Consider the following 23018-nt stretch of genomic DNA (forward strand, 5'->3'; position numbering starts at 1 on the left):
GAACTTGGAGAGCATGGGTCAAGTAGTCGGGTGTAGTTATAGTTTGGGCTTGATGGGTATGGATAAGTTGAGGGCACAAATTACGAAGATGATTTGGGTATCCACAATGATAGCAAGCCCGGGTAATAGGAACACCAGTTTGAGCATGTGGGGCGGCCTGCGAATTAGGTGGGACATGACAAGTGTTAGCAAAGTGACCGTAACGGTTGCATTGAGTGCACAGTCGGTAACGGGATTGAGCAGGATGGTGACAGTTAAACTTGGCACAAAGGGGATGAGGACCAAAGTAAGTCTTCTTGTTTGGGGCATTAGGGTCATTGGGAGCTTGGTTGTTGGGTTGGTTGACGGAGTAGTTTTGGTGGTTGGTCTTACGTTTGTTGTTGTAAGCAGGCTTAGTTTCGGCTTTGGCATTGGTGGAGGAGTCGGTTTTAGTCTTGTCAGGAGTAGGCTTGGAGTCCTTGTTGTCACACCCCAAAAATCTTAACTTAAAACAGCGGAAGACTTAACTTAAGTTGTTCGCGTTATGACAGATGCCGATAGCCAATAACAATAGAATAATTAATAATAAAAGATGATCTTTTATTAAAGAAAATATATATATTACATCATCAGAGTTTTATACACGTGTCATCGCATGGTCTTATTTCAACACTATTCAAAAACGACCCGTCCTCCTTTTCATGCCTTCCTTGAAACCTTCACTTACCTGAAAAGCATATTAAAATAACGGTCAACACGATGTGTTGGTGAGTTTCCCTTTATAATAAAATAGTCCATATATATATATATATATATATATATATATCTATATATATATATATATATATATATATATATATATATATATATATATATATATATATATATATCGAAAAAAAATCCATATAATGATCTCTCGTCATTATATCCAATATCAACTCGTGAGTAATCGTCACTACACACCGAATTATATTTAAAACATCCCATGTATAATGGTTTACCGCCATTATAACACAAATCCGTGTGTAATGATCTATCGTTGTTACATCGCAAAACAAAAGGCATTTTACTTAAACAAATTGTGCTGTTGTAGACGAGCAAAGAATACAACATTGCGTATGACTATCATAGTTGATAACCTGACACATACCAGACTCAAAATACGCCCACTTCTAACCCAACGTGATGGAAGTAGGGGGCGTCACCCTGATAGATCTACCCATATTTCGGTGCCCCTTTCTAAGGCTAACCGTTATCTAGCCAACTAGACTCATACCGTGTTTGACACAGTTTGTAAAATAAAATGCCTTTAAAGTATCAATGAAATCCATATGTAATAAAGAATATTATTTTCCCCCAAAACACAATTAAATATCGATTTGAAAAAAATTCCAGTTAAAAACGAGGAGGTTCGATAGGAAACTCACGGTTTGTAGCCTTTCGTTCCAAAATCTCGTGTCCTATATTAGTACATGTTTTTATAATAAAAACTTGGTTTTAGTTTTTATAAAATCCCTTTTTAGTTTATTAATCCTAATCTAGTGTCCACATAAGCACATAAGCAAATATGTTCCTATTAAGTTAACGAGTACACATAGTTTGGTTTTCCGTTAACTATTATTTAATTAACTAAATCAATTAATAAACAATTAAAATATAATAAAATATTTAAGTTTTAGTTGCTGGAAAGTTTTAAGAAACTATTAATCTTTTATATTTCATAAATCTTGTCGGTTTTATGATTTAAACGACTCGTTTTGGTTTTTCGTGTAAAATGTAACTTATAAATCATGGAAAAATACCTATTACACATATATTAGTCAAGTTTTATAAGTTACCTTGTAAAAATATATTATTTTCATTTTTGTTAATATTTTCTTATAATAGCAACTTTTTAACGTTTTCGTGTCGATTTTCGCGACACGAACCATTTAGGACTAAGTTTTATTATCTTGTACTTTTCTCATGTATTAAATTATGTTATACATGAGTATTTTACCACTTTAGGGGCTGTTCTAAAACAGTCCCTAATAGTCATGTCGGTTTCGTTTAAAAAGTCAATTTTTCGACCGTTAACGTTACCGACGAGTCAAATAAGTTGAACAAGTCTACACTAATCATCTTATGAACTAATCACACATATAATAACACATAATTCACCATAAATTCCAGTTTTGATCATATACATTTATAAGTCACATTTAAACAAGTTTTTAAGTTTCTAGTTCATATTATAGGTTTATTAACAAGGTTACTAATTAAGCTTGTTATTTTTATATGTGCATATACTATTAAATACTCTAAAAGTCCAGATCTTGAACTTATTTTATAAGTTCATAATAAGCCAATATATTACTTTTTAATAAAGAGTTATTATTTTATTTTAGAAGAATCTAATTTCATGATTCAAGTATTGTCTTTTTTTCAACAAAGTCAAGTATGTACTTTTGGATGATTCTATTCTTTATGATTATTTACTTTACATCATTTCTATCTTCATCAATCTCTAATCAATCATTCAAATCACAAGATCATGAATTTTATGAATTTTCTAAGTGTTGTTCTAACAAAGTTTCCTATTATAGTAACTTTTAATATTTGAATTCTAATTGATTCAATTCTTCCACTTTGATTAAGTACAATTCTAAATTTTAATTCATTCAATTAGTTTGATAGGGTTTCATGCATCCTAAGTGTTCTATTCCAATTCACCATTCAACAAAGTTTCTATATCTAGTAAGTTGTTTGCTAATTCAATTAATGTGTTAGCTAATCAATCCTTTAATCGTGCATCATATCTTAGTTTAAAGTTGCCATTAATCACATATTGATCACATTCATCACAAGTATCCACATCAAAATCCAAATTTCAACTTTTCTTAAATTAAAGTTTCCTTATTTAATAACTTTAACAATCTTTGTTAATCTTCAAGTTCCAACTATTAATTCTAGCATATAACTTCTCTTACTTTCAATTAAGTTATCCCATATCACTTTTTGATTCAACAATCCTTTCAAAACCCCTTAATTAATCCATATCCAAAAATCCCCAAATTTCAGTTATGAACATATTCTTGTTTTGTTCATCTCTAACAACAATTTTTCATTAATCTAAATACTTACTAACAAGCTAATAATCAATAATCAATCTACCTTTCATTATAACAACAAACCCTAACATCAAGTTCATTCAAGTTCATCTCAAGTATTCAAGAGATTAACAACACCTAATATCAAACTTATCAACCAATGTAGGATCTTTAGGATGAATGTATGCATGTGTAAATGAGCTTGATCCTCCATCTTACACATACATACATACATGAGGCATCCACATACATACATACCCATCCATATTTTCAAACTTTCAAGCTTCAACAATCTCAAGTACAACAATCTTATGCATCTACATCTAGTAATCAATCATAATTTAAAATTTACTTGTTCTTGGAGATTTGAAAGATGAAAATGGTGATGTTTATGTGAGTGAAAGTAATGTGCCTCCTTCCTAATCTCTTCTTAGTTGCTTTATCTCTCTTGTTCTTGATTTAAACCTTCATAACTCTTGATTATGTGTGTGTGTGTTAATATTGATTTTGAATTGGGTTTGGGTGTGTTGGGAGGGGTGTTCGGCCGAGCTAGATAAAGGGAGAGGGAGAGGGGTAGTAGAGTGTTGTGTTGGACAATAGGGTGACTGGTGGATGGTTTGTGTGCTCAACAACTCACCTAGTTTCTAGAAGAACTAATGATTGGTGTGGGGAGTTGTAAGGAGGGGATTGGAGCATTTGGGAGGTGGGGGTTGTGTTGTCAAGGGGGGCGGCCAAAGGGGGTATGGGAATGGTCTTTGTTAAATAACTAGGTGATTCCAAATAATCGTTTAACGTATTGCGTGATTTAGATAACCAAATGGATTCCGTTTTTAATAATTTTTGTCAGACTTTGAACGAAATCAAATTCCTGACAATATGTATCATAAAAACTATTTTTTTGAAAATAGTTTGTGTGGGGTCATTTATGGGTCCTGTACTGGCTCGTGCTTATTTATTTTCTAATTTTCGTGATTCGAGCCTTCCTAAATGATGTTTTTATGTTGTCTCGCATGATTTATATATGTTTTGAATTTTTGGGATTATTTAATCCATCTAATGATTTATTTACTTTCTGGCTCGCTGCCCAACGTTTTTGCATGTTTTTCTTGTTTCGTGCCGAAATTTGGACTTTTGTTGACTTTGCAAGATATTGAACTTTAATAAAGAGATATTTTATCAATAAAACGATATTAGGATGGTAAACGTGATTACATTAGTGAAAATTTTTGCCAGATGTTACACTTGCGAGCCAAGGTTCCATCCCGAACATGGCTATCAATGAGAGAGGCAGCTAGGTCCATCGCCTCACCGATGGTTAGAGGGTCACGACTCACCACATCATCACGGAAAATGATCGGTGAACCGCGAATGTACTTATGGATGTCGCGAGTCTCGGGGGTTACCAAGTGGGGCACAATCCTGCTAAGCTCACGGAAACGGTTAGAGTAGGTGGAGTTATCCCCACCAACCTGTTTGAGTTCCCAAAACTCAGCCTCAAGTCTTTGCAGTTCATGTTCCGGGCAGAACTCCTTCTTTATTGCATGCTTAAGTTCTTCCCAAGGCGTGGATATGACCAAGTCAGACCCTTGGTCAGTCCTCAGAGCATTCCACCAGGTGACTGCTCGGCCCTCAAACTTGCTCGAGGCGAACTTAGTCCGTTTGGCGTTCGGACATTCTCCATTTCTTCAAACATTGTAGCAACACGGTGGCGTTTTCTTCACCAAGAAAGGATGGGGGTTTAGTGCTAAGAAATTTGCGGAAATCATAGTTGGTTGGTGCGGCCGAAGTGGCAAATCCGTTGTAGTTAAGGCTTTGGATTTGAGTGATAACTGTAGGCATAGCAGCGGAAAATTCCTTTGTGATCCTAGCAGCCAAGCGACGATCGTGAGAACTAGAGGAACGTTGATGACGACGGTGGTTTCTTAGAGATGACATTCTATAGGGACCAAAAATAAGTATTTATAAGATGAAGGATAAGTTGAAGAAATCATTTAAATAATAGAAGGTTAGTTGTTTTATGATAACTTTGCTCTAACGAATAGGGGATATTATGAGGAATAAAAGTAAAAGATAAGGGGTACATTGCGTAGATATTTATGAGTTGATGTAGTGAAGTGATTAATGCGTGATAACTAGAGGAGGTCAGTTTAAAAGTTATTTGGTTGATTAAGTTACTTTACAATAAACTAACGAAACATAAATTGTGTGTTTGCCTCCCATGAGCTTTCCATGGCAGTTTGAATGTCCCAACGAACTAACGAATAAATCAACGGAGTTTGACAGCCCATGACGTTTTAATTGTCCCAACTAATTAACGAATTAACAATACAATGGAGTTTGTCGGCCCATGAGCGTTACATGGCGTTTTGACCGACAAAACTAAATAACGAATAAATGAAAGAAATAAGAGTAGTTGGAGCATCCCGTGAACCACCACGTATGATGAACTCCAATAAAACATAAAACAAACAAGAAAATAGATAGTAGGAGTGCCCATGGGTTCCACGGATTTTTCACCCGACTAACCATTTAAATAACAAAACACAATAATCGGAAAACCGAATTTAGCCATGAACCACCGTGAATTCGGTTTAAAAACAACCTAAGGTGTTGGTCGTATGACAGTTGTGTTCCCGTTTTGGCCTATAAGCTCGAGTATTGTGGCCAGGTTATCCTCCAGGTAAGGAATAGCGTCTTACCTTGGGTTCTCGGAACCGTTTTGCCAAGGCCCAACTCACAGTACTCTCCCCCTTCCAATTACGACCGAAACTTGTAACACTACCTAGCCTTAAGGTGCAGAGTAAAAACAAAAGTAGGGAATTCTTAATAAATTTCCCAAAAATAAAAGGCAATCTAATTTAAGAAAGGTTTTCTTTGAAGGTTGAGGCATAGCCTCGGAGTTGTGCGTGTGTGTGCATAACAATACAATAATAAATAATAAATAATTAATTATCTAAGAAAGATGTAAACAATTAATTCGAACACATAAGGTAAACCGATAAGAACGTATGAGGCTCCTAAGCATGTTACTAAGGCACCATTAACGACCTATCTTAAACTTCGGCTTTCGTACCAATCTGTCACACCCCAACCTATGGGGGAAATGTCGGGGCATGATTTGATTACTCACAGCTCTCAAGATACTATCATGCAATATTGGACATTTCAATATCTATTAAGTTAAATTCAATTAAAAACCAAATATTCAATACAAATATCCAAAATCAAATAATTCACCAAACAAACATATAACAAAATATAAAAGTCTTGTTTATTTCTCTATCTTGAATCCTAAGTTCTCTTTCAAACCTTGACTTAACTTCACATCACACGATGACCTGCATATGCGTTAAGAATAAAGTAGATTTGTTAACAAAAGGTTGAGTGAGTAGCACACCATTTTTGATGTATATATAATAGATAAATAAATATGCAATAAAGTCAAGTGAGATAAGCAATTCAACCAATGAGTAAAATAAATGAGCTGTCGATAAGCACAATGCCAGATTAACTGGACGATGGCTATTAAGATTGTCGTATGATCATACTAATATGAGATTATGCTGGACCTCTCCGAATTCGGTTCACATAAATCATGCAAGCATATAACAAATAAGATACAAATTGTTAACACAAGTGACAATAGTTGTAGTTTGTGTATTAAATAGTAGGGAAATAATATAAAACGCATACGTCCCCGAAACGTTTAATACACGTAAAATAGGGGAACGTGGTACTCACCTTAATAGATGAGCAAAAGTGAAAAGAGAATATTAAGAATGATGATTGCGGATCATGCGTTGACGATAAAGCCTATAAAGGAAAAAATGGGAAGCGGATATTCTAAGTAAATGAAATAGATCGGATCTGATAGTTAAATATAATTTAATTATATTATTAGTTTAAAAATCCTTTTTAATCATACTTATAATATTTTATTATAAAAATATTATATGAGTAAAATACATCTTTTAAAATTCTTAGTTCGTTAAAGTATATAAGTATATAATATTTGCCTTTTGTATATATATATATATTAAGTCAAGAATATTAATTTATGTGGTATTATATATACATATTTGTATATTTAATTACACATATGTGTACATACATGAAGGAAAAGATACGAGAAACACGAGTATCATAGTCAGTTTTTAATAAAATAATTTATTATTATAATTATTAGTTGTTAAAATATGATTTTAAAAGCAAAAGATACCGAAAATATATAAACGGGGTGGCAGGGACTCGAACCCGCGATCTGCCACTCCGTAACCAATGTATTAACCAGTTGGGCTAACCAGCGTGTGCGCTATAAATTAGGAACAATTAATTATGTAACATCCTAAAATTTTCGTATTCAATAAAAGAAAGTCGCGTTTAGTTATTGGGCCTAAATAATTAGTTAGTAATAATAAAGATCATGGACTTGGACTAATTAAGATGGATTAAAGGGAATGGGCCTTAGGTCCATGGGCTTTAAGGGATATAAATATCCTCTTAAACCACCCTAAAACCCTAAATCCTCATTTCTTTCCATCCTAATCTCTACACACTCAAAACACACACACCACACACCACCATATACGCGGCCGAGAGTGACGAGAGGGACTTGAGGCCAAACGAACGTTAGTTGGTATTAGATCTTTATTACACGATCTATATACGAGATCTAGGGTGCGTAAACAAGTTAAACGAGATCCAAACGAGCACTAAATGTATGTTCTTGACCTTTTAAAGTTTACGTTTTTATAAACGTTTAGCCTTGAAACTTAGAACGAGAATAGATCGGGTATAAACGGAACGTAAAGTTGTAAACTTGATGCTAAAACGAAGCAAATGAAACCATAGACCTATGCGGCTCGATTAATAAACCTTTAAACCTAGTATCGAACGTTTTAGCTTAAAGGTCCAACCTTTATGCCTTTTCGGCTCGAATCTTATTAAAAATTACCAAAGGAAAGATCGCGGGTTGGTTAAAATCATAACCAAGAATTTAACGATAAAACTGAGATGATTATAGAGGTTTCGGGATGAACCGTAGTTGCAACTGAACAACTTCGCCTGAAAGCTTAAGATCGCTTGCAAGCAAGTTCGCCAACTAATCAACTTCGCTGTTGATAAAGTTCGCAGCTGGATAAGTTCGTTAAAGAATAAATTCGCTAACGATAAGTCCGCTGGGCATAAGTTCGTTTGTGGATTAACTTCGCTGCCACAAGTTCGCCAAGTTAATTTCGCCAAACTTCAAGTTCGCCAGGACTAAGTTCGCCAAACATGAATTTCGCCTACAATTAAGTTCGCCTCATATAAGTTCGCTTGTATATAACTTCGCTTGTATATAAGTTCGCTTAAGTTAAGTTCGCTTAACATGCATTTTAAGGTAACGAATCAAGCTAACGAATGAGTAGGTGAATAAAATAGTAACTTAAAATCCTAATGGAGAATGCGTTAAGACAGTTAATGAAAATAAAATTTTTCCAAGCTGACCTGGCAGCTCAACCCCAGCCAGGAGCTCTGCCCCTTGGACCCTGCTAGGGGCTGCCGCCCCTAGAACCCCGCTGCCAGGGGCGCTGCCCCCGGACCCCCGTGCGTTGTGGGTTAAATAAAGATAGAAATACGATATGAGTAGTAATAGTTAATTGATACGTGTAATTGTTATACAGTTAGTCGTACACGGCTCAAGAAAGGGATTACCGTTAACGGTGAACGTAACCGCATTCAGGTGAGTTCCAAGCCCCATTTTCCTGGTTATGTTTTCGGGGCTGTGTGCATACTCGATGTGAATGTTAATACACTTACCTTAAATGGTAAGTGTATGTCTTATTGACGATTGTGATAGTTATGTATGTATGCTTGACAGTACATGAACGACCTTCGGGTATTACATGTATTATTAAGGTAAGTATAGTATAGTATGTATGAAATGTGTATGTGAATAACGGAGTATGTACGATTATGTTGTGCATGGTATTAATTGTACGGATATGATAATGAAAGGTAAGGTAAGATAAGGTTAAAGGGTTGCATACCCTAATAATATATGCGAAGGCTAAAGGGTTGCATACCCTAATAATGTATGTGAAGGATAAAGGGTTGCATACCCTAATAATATATGCGAAGGTTAAAGGGTTGCATACCCTAATAATATATGCGAAGGTTATAGGGCGTAATGCTCTTTAAAACGTAAGGTAAGTGTATGAAAGAAAGAAAGTGCGAAGGTAAGTAAGTATATCATAAACGAAAGTATGGAAGTATGTAGTTATGAATGTATTGTATGTTATATGATTAACTAGAACTCACTTAGCGTAGCTGACTTTTAGTATGCACGCAGGTGAGTAGAATGAGGCAGCTCGCTTGAGGGGATACGTGGCATTGAATAAGAGGCTGGCATCAGAAGGCTCAAGACGTGTTATGTTTTAATTACTTAGTTTTTGAGAGACAAAGTTGTTTGTTTAAGACAAGTTTTGGATTGTTATGAAATGTTTTATGAAAGTTTTTATTTTCCGCGAATGTTTTTAATTAACTCTGATATTTGAACTGTGTTTATGAGTAAATCCAACATCCAAGGTAGGGCACCGGTAACGGGGCCTTACAAATTATAAACAAACGTGGCATGAACATAATCAAGAACAAACCCTAACAACATCAATCGGTTAATCTGATTGATGTTGTGATAATAGATTATAGGGCTTTCGTTAATATCGTTATTGCGATCATGATGGACCTAATAATTACCTCAAACGTTAAGTGGAGATGGGTTTATTGCGTGTGACAGTTGCCGGCCAAAAACGATGACGAATGGACAAGTAAACGATGAAACTAATACAATTATTTATAGGGTTAATTTGATTATCTCTTCTTTTTGTGTCCAACAAGATATAGGTTTTCGGTTTGGTTGTAAAGGAAAAACGGATCAAAATTGATCGAAATAATATGGGTGTTGGTTTGGCCGATTATAACAATAACACAATATTAGTTGATTCAATTACCAAGTTTATTACGAAGATTGTTGTCCAAGATAACCAATTTGATAAACGGGTACAAGAAATTGAATATGGATTCTGGTTTGGGTCATGGTTATCCATTTGATAATATGGTTTATAACAGATAGTCCCTGATGTTTGAGGATGGGTACAAAAGAGGATTAAACTTTATATTTTGGGCTGAAAATGCCAAAATAGTAAAGATATAATTATAAATAGTTAATATTATATTAATTATTAAATCCTCTCAACAAACACGAATTTTAAGAAAATAACCCGAACATCGAAACGGGTCGGGTTTTAAAAAGAAAAGTATAAATTCGAAAACCCGAGTTGTTACACTTTAGAAAACTTAGCATCATCTTTGAAGATCCCGGATGACATAAAGATAACCATTATTCACATACTTTCTCCAGCAATTGGGGAACAGGAAACAATGGAGATAACAATGGAATGACCTGGAGAACTTAAGGATCCTTCATCATGTCCAGAAGTAGGATCCTGGATCCTTTCAATCAAGAAATTCCTCGAAGATGGAGAAATCCCTAAAGGGGAAAATCCAAAATCTTTCAGAGTTAAGGTGTCACAACCTATAATTTTTCAAGATACTGTATATAAAAAATCTCTTGCAGGTCCCTACTTGAGATGCATTGAAGATCCGGAAATACAAGAAGTGCTTAAAGACTTCTGCGAAGGTGACTGTGGTAACCATACAAGGGGCAGAGCACTGTTTTCTATAATATTTAGGACAGGTTACTTCTGGCCAACAATGAAGAAGGAAGCTATGGAGTACTCAAGGAAATGTGATTCTTGTCAAAGACATGGAAACATTCTTCATCAACCAGCAGAACATATGTATCCTATCTCTTCTTCATGACCTTTAATGAAATGGGGATGGGTATTTTAGGCAAGCTACCCAAGGCACCAGGTGGAAAGGTCTTCATGTTTGCTATGACATATCACTTCTCAAAATGTATTGAAGCATAAGCATTTGTTCAAGTCCGTGAAAGAGAAGTTATATCCTTCATCAAAAGAAATATTATAACTAGATTTGGTATCCCATCTGAAATTATTTATGATAATGGATCCCAGTTTACTAAGAAAAGAACTACTAACTTTTGTGACAATTGGGGCATCAAGATGATCACTTCTACACCAGTTCATCCTCAAGCCAATGGTCAAGCAGAGTCAAGCAACAAAATTATCATCAACAACTTGAAGAAGAAGCTAGGATCCAAGAAAGGAAAGTGGTCTGAGGAGCTTCCTTATGTTCTTTGGGCTAATAGAACAACACCCAAGAACGCAACAGGTCAAACACCTTCATGACTATCAATAAAGGGATAGGTTTGCTGGTCAACAAAGGAATTGTTAGAACAGATAATTTCAATACTGAGTATATGTTACCCTTGAAGACGTGTCTGGATCAATTATCCTTCTGAAGAATTCCAGAGCTAGGACAGGATCAAGGATCCTCAGCAGTTGATGTTATTAACAATTGTCTCATGTGTGTAGGTTGTTATTTAATGAATGCAATGGCTCCAAGACTCAGTCTACCTCAAAATTCGCTACTGGAAGCTCCCGGCACGTGGTCAATGAACGTTGAAGGAGTTATGGAAGAGTGGCGGATTAGTAGGAAATGTTGTTAGTTGATATTTTCTGTATAATATCGAGATAACGATCAATTAGAAATCACTTGTATTCACACACACTAGAGCAGAACTCATAATTCTCTCTACATACTACCATTCATTGTAACATTGATCGTAATCTCCAAAACACTTGTAACCTTTTTTGTGATTAATAAATTTGTGATCCACGAGCTGTCATCACCCGGGGTTTTTTTTCCTTTGATCTGAACAAGATCAAGGGGTTTTTCCTCGCAACAAATCTCGGTGTTCTTCATTATTTCGTTCACATAATCGTTATTATTATCATATCACTATACCTCACTTTTACGGATTTGGATACATTATCCTTAGTTGATTTTTATCCAAAAAAATTTGGCGCCCACCGTGGGGCAATTGGTGCTATAATCCAGATTATTTCCTATCAATTCTTAGCCTTTCATACCCATATCACTATCAATGGCCTCTCAATCAACCTCTGCTTCACCACCCATGTCGTCTTCGGTTCCCCTCCCATCAAGAACTTTGCCGCCGATGCCTCCTCCAATCACGGGAGCACCACGGCCTACTTCTGCTAGAAACAAGACGCAACTACCACTTTCCAGAGCTCGAAAACCGCTGCTGCCACCTCGGTGGTTAATACTAACAATTATGTTTCATCTATGTTTTCGCAGGTTAAAGCATACATGGAGAAGCAGAACAAGACGAACCAGAGGATCCTTCGTGAGATAGAAGATCTCAAGAAGCCTAAGAGGCCAGCGGAGGATCACACTCCCTTGATGCCCAGGATGTTGTATTTCACCACTCCAGGATTCTTGGCTCAGTTCACACAAGGATCATCTATCCTTCAACAGGGGTCCATGGGTCAACAGACTCAAGGATCCTCGTTGTTTCAACCAAGATCATCTATCCTTCAACAGGGGTCCATGGGTCAACAGACTCAAGGATCCTCGTTGTTTCAGCCAGGATCATCTATCCTTCAACAGGGGTCCATGGGTCAGCAAACTCAAGGATCCTCATACTTCCAACAAGGATCATCCATCCTCTGGGGTATATCACCAAGGATCCTATAATTCACAACCTCAATGATCCTTCTTTCAGAATCAAGGATCCTTATGAGTTCAACATCAACGATCCTCGAAGTACATGAAGGAGATATAATCCCCATGCAGACCATATCCTCTGGAGGACCAACTCCTGTAGCAGACGCTTCTTACCTCAGCTACTCATCCGGAATGCCAACCTTGACCCAACAAAGAGGTAACTTATATGATCCTATATCCTTAGATGCTAATCGTGGTTCCATGCAAGATGCAGGTATCAACCAAGCTATGGCTAAGGAACTACAAAAGCTTAAGGATATGATATCCAGCGTACCAGGGGTGGTTCGACCAATTCCTGAAATACCAGAAGGGAGCCACAAGTTATCCAGATTTGCTCCACCTATCTGTGATGCTGAAATCCCGAAGAGATTCCAAACCCCCAACATGAAGGCTTATGATGGGACCACTGATCCTGAGGAGCACGTTGCTTAATATAGGGAGAGGATGGAGATCAATCCAATACCTGAGAGACTCAAGGAGGCTTGTCTATGCAAGAGTTTCGGATCCACACTGACAGGATCTGCATTAAAATGGCTGCTAAGTCTTCCTCCATTTTCTGTTACTTCTTTCTCACACTTAGTTAACTTATTCAACAGTCAATTTTCCTGTAGTAGGAAATTTGAGAAGTTAACTAGTGATTTATACCGAATTATCCAACCTAGTGATGAATCCCTTAGGGATTTTGTTATGAGGTTCGGCAGGGAAGCTCTGAAAATCCCCAATCTTGACATGGCTACTGCTGTTGAAGCATTCAAGATGGGACTTCAGAGGGGCTTCCCCTTTTATGATGATCTTGTGATGACTCCTTGTAGGTCTTTAGATGAAGTAAGGAACAAAGCACTAAGGTTCATACGGCTGGAAGACGACAAAAGGATCCAAGAACGATTGGGGGATCAGACGAAGCAAGAATCCCCTGACAAGAATAAAGGATCCTCATACAGAAACAACAACTCAAAGCCGTATTCCAAGTTCAACAACCAGAACGTTCGAGCAGTTGAAGAAGGAGATGATGATGAAGACTATCCCTGCATCTCAGAGTATTGCTTCTCCGTGGATACCTATGGCTTGATTTGTCCCATGAAGGATCTAGGGGAGAAAGCAAGGTGGCCCCGAAAGAACTAGAAGTTAACCACCTTCAGAGACAAATCCAAATGGTGTGCTTTCCACGAGGATTTTGATCACATGACGGACGATTGCAACGATTTAAGGAGGGAAATTGGATACCTCTTGAGCAAGGTCCACTTCAAAGAACTTTTGGGAAGAAAAAAGTCCAAGATCCAAGATCCTGAAGATCTTCCACCAAAAGCAACTCCACCACCATCAGATGCGCACGTGATCAACTTCATCTCTAGAGGCTCATACATATTTCAAACTTTCTGTTCTCCAGCAAAGAGGCTCGCAGAGGAGACCGAGTTGGATGAAGGGGAAAGACCGCTTATTCCCACTACTTTAACAACCCACAGAAGGATCTTCTTTGTAAGACGAGTATCCAGGATCCTTACCATGACGGAACGGATGCGTGTGTGATCGACTTCATCTCCGGAGGATCATACATATGCGACATTTCCTTCTCTGCAGCTAAGAGACTCGCCAAGGAGATCAAATCGGATAACGGGGACCGACCGGTTATATCCACCACTTTGACCACTGACAAAAGGGTCTTCTTCGATGAAGAAGATAAATCAAACATTCAGGATTCTCACCATGACGGTTTGATTGTTACTTTATTTATAGCTAACCATTAAGTACGTGGGATCCTAGTAGACGGAGAAAGCTCGGTCAGTATCATCCAACTTGATGTTCTTCAGAAGATGAACATACCGGACTCGAAGATCATCCCAAGAACATCGGTGCTAGTTAGTTTCAGTGAAGAAACCAAGAAGACATTGGGGGACATTAACCTCCCAATATACATCAAACGGTTAAATTCTTATCAAAGATTTTGGGTTATTGATAACCTTTCTTGTTGCAATGTTATTTTAGGCAGGCCTAGGTGGGATGAAGGCGGTGGCTTCTACTTACCACCAATGCATTAAACTCCCTACCCCTTGGGGAGTAGTAAGGATAGACGGTGATCAGGTGGAGGCCAAGAACTACTATTCTTCATCAATGAAGCCGACAGCCAAGCAAACTATAGCATAGCAACCACAGCAACATCCTAGGGACGTACTGAAAGCTCGGGAGAAAGACATTAACAAAGTATCCTTGGATCCCGAGGATCCAGATGTAAAGGTGTTCCTAGGATCTGGTATCACTAGTGAAATCGAGGAGGATATGATATCCTTCTTAAAGCGAAGAAAATTTACGTTTGCCTTCAAACATTCAGAAATGAAAAGTATTTCTAAGAAGGTAATTACTCATAAGTTAGGCCTTGATTTATCTGTTAAACCCGTCCATCAGAAGCGAAGGAAGTTCGCTCCTGAGAGGAACGCGATCATACAAGAAGAAGTTGAAAAACTTCTTAAGGCCGGTATGATCAAAGAGGTTAAATATCCTCGATGGTTAGCTAATGTGGTTGTTGTTTCTAAAAAGAATGGAAAGTGGAGGGTGTGTGTCGATTTTACCGATTTAAACAAGGCATGCCCCAAGGATCCTTTCCCGTTACCACATATAGATTCCATGGTGGATGCAACGACAGGACAAGAAATGCTTACCTTTATGGATGCTTCCTCTGAATTTCAACAAATTCATATGGAACCATCTGATCAAGAGGATACAACATTCATGACCCCTACCGGCATATACTGTTATATTGCTATGCCATTTGGACTAAGAAATGCAGGGGCAACGTATCAAAGATTAGTCAACGTGATGTTCAAGGATCAGTTAGGCAAGAATATGGAGGTTTACATAGATGATATGGTGGTGAAGTCAAAGAAAGCTAAGGATCACCTCAGAGATCTAGAGGAAGTGTTCAATATCCTTGATCAATATAACATGAAACTGAATCCGTCAAAATGCCATTTTGGTGTTAAGGCTGGAAAGTTTCTAGGATATATGGTGACTAAAAGAGGGATAGAAGCAAGCCCCGAGCAAATAAAAGTCATCATCAACTTGAAGTCTCCTGCAAATGCTAAAGATGTCCAAAGGCTGACAGGAAGAATAGCCGCTCTCAACAGATTCATTTCCAGATCCTCCGAGAAGTGCAAAGATTTCTATGGCATTCTTAGGAAAAAATAAGAAGTTCGAGTGGATGGAAAAGCATAAGGCTGCACTCAAAGCCTTGAAGCATTACTTATCCTCAGCTCCAGCTCTGATGAAGCCTGTGGATGGAGAATACTTATACATGTACCTAGCTGTCTCAGGGAATGCTGTAAGTGTTGTCCTTGTGAAGGATCACGAAGGTGAACAACATCCCGTTTATTATGTAAGTAAAATTATTTTGGATGCAGAAGCCAGGTATTCTCATTTAGAAAAATTAATTCTTGCACTCATTATGGCTTCTACTAAATTAAGACATTACTTTGAGACTCATACTATTATTTTGAGAACAAATTATCCTCTTAAGAATGTCCTTAGAAAGCCGGAGTTATCAGGTAGAATGGCCAAGTGAGCTATAAAACTGAGTGCATACGATATTCAGTATGAGCCAAGAACAGCCATCAAGTCACAAGCACTCGCAGACTTTGTGACTGATTTCAGTAGCGACATGCAGAAAGAAGCCGACTTGGAGGTCCAACAACTACAAGAAACCAAGGATCCTTGGATCCACTTTACAGATGGATCTTCCGATGTAAGAGGAACAGGATTGGGATCCTACTGAAGTCACCACCGGGAGACATATTACCAGTGTCTATAGCCTGTGAGTTTCAAGACACGAACAATGAGGCAGAGTATGAAGCTCTGATCGCAGGTTTGCAATTAGCTAAATGCATGAGGATCGGGTATCTTCAAGTATATATAGATTCATTATTGATTGCTAACCACTTTAATGGCTCATATGCTGTTAAAGGTGAAAAACTAATCAAATATCTAGATGTTGTGAAGGAATTAGCAAAATCCTTCGAATTATTTAGCATTGTACAGGTACCAAGGGAAGAGAATGTTGGGAAGATGCCTTGGAAAATTTAGCCTCAACTTTGAAGATTCCAGAAGACACGAAGATCCCAATCATTCATATACTCTCGCCAGCAATAGGAGAACAAGAAGTTGGGGAGATAACAACTGACAAACAAATCGTACTTTGGGATCCATCATCCTCAAACAACCAAGGATCCTGGATCCTTCCAATCAAGAAATACATTCAAACTGGAGAGATTCCAGCCACGGAGAATCCCAAATCTTTCAAACTCAAGGTATCACAATATATTTTATTAGATGATATGCTATACAGGAAATCTCTTGCAGATCCATACTTGAGATGCATTGAGGACCCTGAAATCCAAGAGGTGCTCAAAGACTTTCACGAAGGTGATTGTGGTAATCACACTAGAGGTAGAGCCATGTTTTCTAGGATTCTAAGATCAGGATACTTCTGGACAACAATGAAGAGAGATGCCATGGAATACTCAAAGAAATGTGATGCTTGTCAAAGGCATGCAAATATCCTACATCAACCAGCAGAACCTATGTATCATATATCTTCATCATGGCCTTTCATGAAGTGGGGCATGGATATTGTGGGTAAACTACCTAAGGCACCAGGAGGAAAATTATTCATGCTTGAAATGACTGATTACTTTTCAAAGTGGATAGAAGAAGAAGCTTTTGTTCAAGTACGGGAAAAAGAGGTGATATCTTTCAATAAAAGAAATATTATTACTAGATTTGGTATCCCTTCAGAAATTATTTGTGACAATGGTTCCCAGTTTATCGGGAAAAGAACCACTAACTTTTGTGACAGCTGAGACATCAAGATGGTTACCTCTACTCCAGTGCATCCTAAAGCTAATGGTCAGGCAGAATCAAGCAACAAGATAATCATCAACAACTTGAAGAAAATGCTAGGATCCAAAAAAGGAAAGTGGGTCGAAGAGCTACCTTATGTTCTTTGGGCTGACAGGACAACACCCAAGAATGCAACAGGCCAAACACCCTTCTCATTGGTGTTTGGATCAGAAGCAGTTATCCCTACAGAAAATGGTGGTTCCTACAGCCAGAACAAGCATCCGTGATCCTGAGGCCAATGAAGAAATCCTTCTTGAAGACTTGGATACTGTTGAAGAACTCAAAGACCTAGCCAAGATCAGTAATGGCAGTATATCAACAAAGGGTAGCTGGGGCGTACAACAAAAATATAAGGATCAGAAGATTTCAAGAAGGAGATTTAGTTTTGAGGAAAGCCTTCCAAAACACAACCAATCCGGCATATGGGAAGTTAGCACCCAAATGGGAAGGTCCTTATCTGATTGAGTCAGAGGCAATAAAGGGGACATATCATTTGCTCACTATGGAAGGCAACAGGTTACCAAGAGCATGGAATGCTATCCATATCAAGAAGTACTTTTTCTGATCAGAATCAAGTGTCTTTTGAGGATCTATTATCCTTAGAGGACCAAGGATCCCAAAATTGGTAATATCTATCTGATTACTTATTCTTTTCAATTTCTTATTATTAATTCAAGGATAATATATTCTTAGCGATTTGTTTCTTCCAAGTTTTAAGTAACAACGCAGGGTTCTAGATAATATGTTTGATGATCAAGAGGTTGGCCACATCTCCTTTACATTTAAGGTACTTTACTATTTCCCTTGGCCTAGCCCACGATTGGATATGACCCCCGATGGTCATATCCCATAAGGTTTAAAGGTTCTCACCTTTCTTATAAGTTAGAGTTTCTACACTCTCGCCTAGAGCGCACGCTATCCAACGTATAGTCCGGGGAAGCGGGACCAGTACACGTTTTTGGCTGACAATTTCGTTGTCTTCGGCTATATGGAGGATCCTACGATTTATGAGTTGTTTGCAACAGATTTTCTAAGTTCATTATGAAGATCAAAACTTATGGATTCAAAATCCTTAAATTGCTTTTACAAGGATCACAGAAGGCTCATCACTTATGGTAACCTAGATCTAATTAGATCTTATGGTATGATTTCTACTTGTCAATTTACATTTATTTGGTTAAGATATTTGTAAATTCTATTGTTTAAGGATATGAAATTCCTAGCCTATATTTATTCAAGGATATTCTATCCTCAAAATTCTTATTCAAAGGTGTTTTTAAATTCTTCAACAAGACTAAATTAATATCAATCAAATTTTACAATAACAAGCAAATAGTCAAAAGCTTTATATTATTAAACATAAGTCACCTGGACTTACCCAAAATCCTTAACCCGGATTTCACCATATGAAAAATGGACCATCCACCCGGGTTAAGCAGGTGTTACTAATTGTTCTTAAAGCGCTGGAAAATAAAAGTCAGAGACACCAAAGGCTTCATCCCCACAAACAGAGGATCCATCCACCTTTGGTACCCTTGAAAATTGTCTTGAGGATCATTGATCCTTAAATCCTAATTACTATTGTTTGTTACAACCAAATTATCCATAAAAACATTAACATAAAAAAAATGGGCTCGGGCCTTGTCTTCAATATCCTTCATCGCCCATTCACACGGGTTTCTCTCCTTCCACAGCACCTGCTCCTTCACCAGCTTCCACCACATCCTTGATCCCGCTAGTCCCAGCCTCGTTCTCCTCAGCCATCTCCACATCCTCTTAGCCACCAAGAGCCCCCAGAGCAGTATTCCACTTCTTCACATTCCAGGTCGCTTTATCAAAAGTAGGATCACCGGCCTCCGTCGCCATCTTAATCCTTGCTTGGAGCACCGACATGGCAGCCCACATTTTGGCCTCTTCTGAAGCCTGCTTCACTTCTTCTTGGCACTGAGCTTCCGCTGTGGATAGTTGATCCTCCAACTGCTTCTTGTCCTTTGAAAGCTGGATTAAGGCTTTATCCTTGGTGACCACAACATTCCCCATCCCTGACAGCTTCTCACTCATCTGGTTCACAATCTTTTCATAGTGGTCTTTGAAGGCATTCACAGCCTGTAACCAACAATTAAGTGAGGATTAGAAGGATATTGGATCCTTAAATTCAAAATAGCAGGATACATGATAATTACAGTGAGGATCACGTCAAAGTGGGTTTCGGGCTCAGAGGATCTCTTTCTCTTGGAAGCGGCTGACTTGGCTCTGGTAGTTGTAGTTTTTGGCTCAGAATTGGTTGTTGCTTTTAAAGCCTCATTCTTGACATCTTGAGGAGTAATCATACTATCAATGTCCTCCAAAGAGAATTTGCTAGCAGATTTCTAAGATTTCTTAGCACCTGCAAGAATAAATTAACAAATAAGTATTAATCTATCATTATTTATTTCAAATTATTACACTAATCTTACTTGACATGTTGGAATCTGAGGAGATATCACAAAAAACTTCGATCAAACGGGCTTGAAAAGTTATGACCTCGGTATCCAGTGCAAGGAACCATTTTGTTTTTTCTTCTGTTCCAGGTAGCTTGGCCAGGGAAGCAAAGTTCTCAACTGCAAACAATAAAAAAAATTCAGAGTTAGATCAGTCATCACGGATCATGTCTTTGTTAAGGATCCAGGGTCCTACCCTTTCTGGCCCACTTTAAAGGTAAATCAGCCCCACCAGGTATGGAGTTGCGATTTACAAAAAAGAACTGATTCCTCCTAAAGGAATTATTCAGAGTTACTTTAGAGATCAGATGGAGTTGACGAGGTTTGGACTTCAAAATGAACCGACTCGGACCGTGGGTGGTTAGGGCATAAAGGTGAGATAGTTCAGAGACGCCGAAATCAATTTTTTCTTCCTCGATAATCCTTTCAATGGTACCTAGAACCCTCCAAATCATGGGCATAGCTTGGTTATAAGATATGCCGGTGGTTTCAAAGAATCTTTGTGTGAAAGGGGGAAACGGATAAGTGTAGCCGATGAGGAAGGGACAAGCCGGAAAGCATACCCAGGTTTGAGAATAAATATCACATCGAACGCCGAAGTCATATGGCCAGAAAACGGTTTCTGGCGGAAACAACGGTCGAAACTCGTCAATTTCAGGATCGGTAAACTTGCATATCTCCATCGAAGGATTGGCTAAAAGATTTTGGGACTGCATCTCCGTCAACCCGGAGTCGTTAGAGGATTGGTCGGACGACTTAGAGGGAGGTGAAGAAGAGGAAGCGACAGACATACTAATCGTAAAATAAAGAAAACAAAGAAAGAAGAAAGGATACCTGATGATCTGCTTGGATATGTGGTTATAAAAGAAATATAGGGATCGCACATATAGGCGGTTATGATTAATATCAAGGGTTGGATAGTAAATATCTCTGGCGACTGTCTAATCATCTACTTTTTGCAGAATATTCAAATTTCAAAATGCCAGCTATAAAGCATAAACACCCGCCATTTTGGGGGCAATTGTTAGAGAAGATAATTTCTATACTGAGGATATGTTATCCTTGAAGACGCGTCTAGATCAATTATCCTTCTGAAGAATTCCAGAGCTATGACAGGATCAAGGGTCCTCAGCAGTTGATATTATTAACAATTGTCTCATGTGTGTAGGTTGTTATTTAATGAATGCAACGGCTCCAAGACTCAGTCTACCTCAAAATTCGCTACTGGAAGCTCCCAGCACGTGGTCAATGAAGGTTGAAGGAGTTATGGAAGAGTGGCGGATTAGTAGGAAATGTTGTTAGTTGATATTTTCTTTACAATATCGAGATAACGATCAATTAGAAATCACTTGTATTCACACACACTAGAGCAAAACTCATAATTCTCTCTACACACTAGCATTCATTGTAACATTGATCGTAATCTCCAAAACACTTGTAACCTTTTTTGTGATTAATAAATTGGTGATCGACGAGTTGTCATCACTCGGGGTTTTTTTTCCTTTGATCTGATCAAGATCAAGGGGTTTTTCCTCGCAACAAATCTCGGTGTTCTTCATTATTTCGTTCACATAATCGTTATTATTATCATTGCACTATACCTCACTTTTACGGATTTGGATACATCATCCTTAGTTGATTTTTATCCAAAATAGGAATGACCTGTCCAAATACCTGAAAGATCAAGCAAGGGCAGCCTTTCCTTTGTTAAACAAGAAAAGAAAATTAGAATACACTGAAGCTGAGAATAAGTAAAGGCAAATGTGATCGGGTGACATTATAATGACAAAACTATCATTTGGCAAGTCCAAGAAAGTCACTAATCCATATGCCAACATGAAGTAGTGTATAAGTATGAAGAAACAAATAGCAGGCCTAACACAGAGGTGAAGAAAAACGGAAGAATAGCTGAAATTTACTTTGAAGAAAAGACTAACAGCTTTATCTTGAGAAACTCTGAGGGCCTTGCTTTGGGAATTATACAAGAAGACACTGATCTGGAGTATCTCCATATGGATGATCTACATGATATCATGAGATGGAACCTTCCTGAAGAACATCCATCCCATGTGGAGATCTCAAATTTTCAACAAAAAGTTGTTGCGGTAAGGTTGAAAAGAAGGACAGAAGAAAGGAGAAGCTCAAGGAGCTGACTAATTGTTGTTTATGTATTTTGATGTGTAATGTCCTTGTGACAGAATTCTGATTATTGTAATATTTCTTTCTTTTAAGTAATGTAATTTACTGATTTTAAGAATTTGATGTGTATTTTAAACAAATGTATGTAATCTGTAGGTGTTTTGCTGCATCTGAGTTTGTTCCAACCTAAGGGAGATTGTTGGGACAAAAAATGATCAAGGAATATTGGAATCTTCTCAACCTCCTCAAGAAATTCGCTAAGTATGGAATACGAGCAAACTAGGCACTTCGAGCAAGCCTGATACTTATTCAAGCAAGGTATCTTACATTGAACAAGTTTATCTTCTGAAATTCTTCTAAGTGTTTAGTTCAAGCAACCTACACTTCATCAAGCAAGATTGTTCTTCATTCGAGCAAGGTTTGTTTCAGAGCAAACCCTTGACTTAGCCAAGCTTAAACCAAGTAAAACTGGTGGGCCGAGCAAGATTTCAATAACAATGATCTCCAGCACACTTGTAGAAGTTAAAAGATTTATTATTGATGACTTCTACGAGCAAGGTTCAACCTCTAGCAAGCTACAGTACCCAAGCACACTTAGTTTGTTGGAATAAGTCATTGACAAAGGCTAAAGAAATCAAGAAGAACAAGTTTGCTCGTAGGATATTCTCGAGCAAAGTTTGATTATATCATGAAGAATGAAGTATGATTGAAGAATATTTTTCTAAGGAAAATA

Source organism: Bidens hawaiensis, unplaced genomic scaffold (assembly GCF_021521415.1).
Source record: "Bidens hawaiensis isolate Kalapana, Puna unplaced genomic scaffold, B.hawaiensis_p1.1 tig00006395_1, whole genome shotgun sequence".
Lineage (NCBI taxonomy): Eukaryota > Viridiplantae > Streptophyta > Magnoliopsida > Asterales > Asteraceae > Bidens > Bidens hawaiensis.